The sequence below is a fragment of the Vulpes vulpes genome, chromosome 12 (assembly GCF_048418805.1).
Source record: "Vulpes vulpes isolate BD-2025 chromosome 12, VulVul3, whole genome shotgun sequence".
Classification (NCBI taxonomy): domain Eukaryota; kingdom Metazoa; phylum Chordata; class Mammalia; order Carnivora; family Canidae; genus Vulpes; species Vulpes vulpes.
The window spans coordinates 163,009,441-163,014,714 of NC_132791.1; the positions used below are offsets into that span (position 1 = coordinate 163,009,441).

The window sequence follows — 5,274 nt, forward strand, 5'->3', positions numbered from 1 at the left end:
TTCATCCATGGATAGTCATTTGGGTTGTTTCCACGTTCTGGCAGTTATGAATAGTACTGCTATGAATATTCATGTACAATCATTTGTTTTGAGTACCTATTTCCATTTCTTTTGTGCGCATACCTAGGAGTTGAATTGCTGGGTCATATGGTAATTCTATGTTTAACTTTCTGAGAAACCACCATTCAAATTCTTTTCAAAGAGCTTTGGCAGCACACATACTAAAATTGGAATGATACAAAGATGAGCATGGCCCCTGCACAAAGTGACACACAAATTCGCGAAGTGTTCCATATTTTTAAAAAAAATTCTTTTTGGGTAATAGAATTATTCAAGTTTTTTATTTCTTCCTGAGATGGTTTCAGTAAGTTGTGTTTTTTCTAGGAAAGTACCTACTACTTTATCTAAGTTTTCAAATGTATTGGCGTAAATGTTGATATTAACTTTGATAATACTTTTTTTTGGTTTGTTTTTTAGAGATAGGATAGAGGGGTAGGGAGGGGCAGAAGGAGAGAGAGAGAATTTTTTTTTAAAAAGATTTTATTTATTTATTCATAGAGACACACACAGAGAGAGAGAGAGGCAGGGACACAGGCAGAGGGAGAAGCAGGCTCCATGCTGAGAGCCCGACGTGGGACTCCATCCAGGGTCTCCAGGATCACGCCCCGGGGCTGCAGGCGGCGCTAAACCGCTGCGCCACCGGGGCTGCCAGAGAGAGAGAGAATAAGAGAGAGAGAGAGAAAGAGAGAGAGAGAGAGAGAGAATCTTAAACAGGCTCCATGCCCAGCACCGATAGAGGCCAACTCGGGGTTTCGATCTTAGGACCTTGAGATCATGACCTGAGCCGAAGTCAAGAGTTGGATACCTAACTGACTGAGCCACCCAGGCACCTCAATAATACTTTCTATTTTATGTTTTTCCTGCTTTTCAGAAACTTCTACTCTTGTTCTTTCTTTTCCAGAATTTTTAAATTCTAAAATTGAATGTTTAGTTCATTTATTTTGAGATTTTCTTCTTTCCTAACTTACATATCCAAGACTAAACATTGTTTCTATACATTTTTTTAAAGATTTTATTTATTTATTCATGAGAGACACAGAGAGAGAGGCAGAGACACAGTCAGAGGGAGAAGCAGGCTCCATGCAGGGAGCCTGATGCGGGACTTGATCCAGGGGCTCCAGGAAAACGCCCTGGGCCAGGGTAGGCACTAAACCACTGAGCCACCCAGGGACTCCCTGTTTCTATACATTGATTTCAGTTTGTGTCAGTGTTCAGTTCTGATTCCTTCCAAGTGTATGCATTTTATCCCAATTTAATTTAGCTGTATTTTGCCACTAATTTCTAATTTAATTGTAGTGTGGTCAGAGAGCCTGGTCTGTGTGGTGAAATATGTGGAACCTAACAGTTGGTCAGCTTTTGTAAATATTTCAAGTGTGATTGAAAAGAATCGGTCTTCTCACATTCACCAGAATGGCTTAAATGAAGAGTGGATACTACCAAGCATTGATGAGGTATGGAGCTACTAGAAGGCTCACATACTGCTGGTGGGAATATAAATTGCTACAACCATTTGGAAACATTATGGGTAATGTCTGCAAAGGCTAAACGTACCTAAAAGAAATACATACACATGATCATCAGAAGACATCTACCAGAAGGTTCATCCCGGGACACCCACCAGCTGGCTCAGTTGGTACAGCACATGACTCTTGACCTTAAGGTCACGAGTTCAAATGCCTTATTGAGTGTAGAGATTACTAAAAGAAAAATAATAATAAAGGTTAAAAAAAAAAAAAAAACAAAAGAATGTTCATCCCAGCACCATTTATGCTACCTGCAAAGAGGCAACAATCTCAATGTCCATCAACAGAAGAACGGATAAATGTAGTTCATTCATACAATGGAATGAGAATGAAAAAGATATTTCCACACACATAAATCTCACATAGTATTGAGCACAAAAGAATACTACTCTATGGTTTCATTTATATTAAATAAATATAGGCAAATTTAATCTATACATTTGAAGTTAGGGTGATGGTTTGTTGTAACATGTACTATGACTGGGGGTGGAGCAGTGGCAGGATAAAGGGTTTGAGGGTACCATGAAGTTCTATTTCCTGATCTAATCCAAGTCTTGAGTCTCTAGTGTGTCAACTTCATGGGAATTCATTAGGTCATATATTTTTGATTTGCATACTTTTCTGTATATATGTTATTGTTCAATAAAAAAGTTCAGTTAAGGGTCATCCGATGGCTCAGTCGTTAAATGTTGGACTCTTGTTTTCAGCTCAGGTCATGATCTTGGGGTCCTGGGATGGAACCCTGTATCAGGCTCCATGCTCAGTGGGGAGTTTGCTTGAGGATTCTCTCTCTCCCTCTCTCTTTCAAATAAATAAATCTTTTAAAAATTTCAGTTAAAAAAAAGAATGTGTGATGTTTAATAACTAGGTACAATATTTATATATTCATTGAATCAAGTTTGTTAGATGTTCCTGGCTGGCTCAGTTGGTGGAGCCTGTGATGCTTGATCTCTGGGTTGTGGGTTCAACCCCCACATTGGGTGTAAAGATTATTTAAAAATAAAATAAAATAAATCTCTTTAAATCAAGCTTGTTAATTGTTCTGGTCAAATCTCTATCCTTATTTCTTACACACTTGATCTGTCAAACTAAGAAAAGTTGTGCTAAACTTTCCCACCATAACAGTAGATTCGTCAGTCTCTTTTCATAGATCTGCAAATGTTTGCTTTATATGTCTTGAGGATGTGTTATTGGATGCTTACAACTTTAGAATCATTACCTCTTCCTGGCGAATTGGAATTTTTTGTCATTATGTAGTCCTCTTTATCATAGGTGACAATTTTTGCTTTCTTATCTATTTTGTCTGGCGTTTGATAACTATTGCAGTCTTTTCTTGGCTACTGTTTTCCAGTTTATCTTTATCTGTATTTTCAATTTTTTTTAGTGTCTTTATGTTTTGGAAGGATGTCTTGCAAACAATATGTAGAGGAATTATTTTTTTAAATCTGGCTCAACAATGTTTTCTCTTAACTAGCATCTTCATTTTGACTTTGTTGTAGTTGAGGAGTTAGTCATCTACTTGTTATTCCTTTGTAGATGATTTGTTTCTTCTCCCTGCTCTGGCTGCCTCCAAAACGTTTTCTTTTCTTTGGTATCTTTCAGTCTCACTGCAAATCTATGATTTGCGGATCTACTTTCCTCCTTCCTTTTCTCTTTTTCTCTTTCCTTTCTTTTAATCTGTTGGGATTTATTAGATATTTGAATTTGAGCCTTGGTATATTTGAACAATTCTGGCAAATTCTTATCCATTGTCTCTTCAAATATTGCTTTTTTTTTTTCTAATTCTCTATGGTCTCTCTTTCCAGACAATATAACTTACTTCCTTTCATCCTATATTTTGTTTCAACTTCTCTTTCATGTTTTCTTTCCCTCTGTATTTTGGTGCTGCATTCTCTGTGATTTTTTTTTTTTCAAATCTATCAGCCAGTTCATTCTTCATCTATGTCCAATTTGGTGACTGGAGCATCCACTGAATTATGAATTGTAATCATTACATATAAAGTTTATTTTTAAATGTTTTATTTTGTTCTTTTTAAAATCTATTCTATGCACATATTTATTTGTTTAAACATCCTAAACACATGTATTCTATGTTCTGTATCTGATAATTCTAAAATTGGAAGTTGTAATTGTGTCTGCTGTCTGTGGTTTCTGCAGTTCTTATTTTATGGCACTTTGTTTCCTTATGTGTCTTGTGATTTTTGCTTGGGAAGTGTTCATTTTCCTCTATTTCATATTTAATTCTATAGGAATTCTTTGAGGTTTAGATTGAGGTTAACTTCTTCCAGAGAGGGTTTGCATTTGCTTCTGCAACTCATCTGAGGGCCCTATTATCCCAACATGGGTGGTGTGGGGTGTGTGTGTGTGTGTGTGTGTGTGTGTGTGTGTGTTGCATGTGTACACACTTGGTATTAGTTTTGGAGTTCAGTGCAAAAAATAGAAACCACTCAGTGTATTTTATGCAGAAAGGAGTTTCAAACAAGAAATTAGATGCTTATAAAATCCCTGGGAAAATAGAGGAGTCATAATCAGGAGGCCTCTCTGGAACTGTTCAGTTGAAGACCATATCACCATAGTTTTGATTCAGGCATAAGAAAACTAGGATTATGAAGCCACTAAGGCTACTGAAGCTGTTACCATAACACCCATATCTACCCAGAAAGCTGCTGATAAAACCCTAAAATGCTGGCCACTGCCACAACTGTCTTTCACACTTGCCTCTGTGACCTTAGCTGTGAGCAGAAAAACTGCCTCAGTTCCATCTACCAAATCTCACACAGGTCTGTGCAATTGGCCAAACCTAATCCACAGCTACAGCCTAGCTGCAAGAGCCCCTCAGAAATGAAATTTTTACTTTCTAGCCTCTACAATGTAGGAACGGTAGTGTGTACTGAGTCGGCTGATCATATTCAGTATAGAACCACCATTTAGCTTCTCATTGCTTCTGTAACAGCTCAGTTTTGTTAGCCTTGGGTCAACATGTGTCTAGTGTATCTTTTCCATCCCCCTATTTTGAACCGATGGGGGACACTATTCACTGGCCACTGAGCACTATTTTCTAATTCTGTTCTCTCTTGTATGCTTTCACTATAAAGTGTAGGGATGACTATCTTCTCTTGTCAGGTGACAAGTGGTTTGATTAATGAAACACAAGCAGAAATCTGTTGAGAATTCTGGTAAGGTTTTTGCTTTTCCTGAAAAAGGAAACAATGTGACTAGTATTGCTCTTTTCTAGCCTTCACTTCTGTGACCATGAAGAGAAGGTCAAGAGAAATGCTGAGACACCATCCCTACACTACTGAACAAAGACCAGCAGCCACATACTCCCAGACTTTGTTACAAGAATAATAAACCTGCTTTGTCAGCTATTGTTAGGTGGTGTTTCTTTTATTTATACTCAAAAGTAGTTTTTATTTTCAACTTTTAGAAACTGTTTATTTTCAATCAACCTTATTTCCATTTTGTTTGCCTTTGTGGAAGAGCAGCTTAAGACCACTCAGTGATTGTTCCTATCCATTCAGTGGCCTGAGCAGTGGGAGCTGCAGACCAGTCTTCAGTGGCCTGCTGAGTGATCCAGTTTTCAGTAGGGAACAGCTGAATAGGCACAGAGGGCACCTGCATGCCTTCAGACCAGTCTGCAACTTCAGGCTAAGCAGGACTTCCCGGGCCAGCATCCACCACATCAGACCCA

General features: G+C 38.0%; 1 pseudogene; it reads left to right on the forward strand.

The window, feature by feature from the left end:
* The first annotated feature begins 201 nt into the window (after nucleotides 1–201).
* LOC112924727 (U6 spliceosomal RNA) lies at nucleotides 202–300 on the forward strand (annotated as a pseudogene).
* Nucleotides 301–5,274: the final 4,974 nt, after the last annotated feature.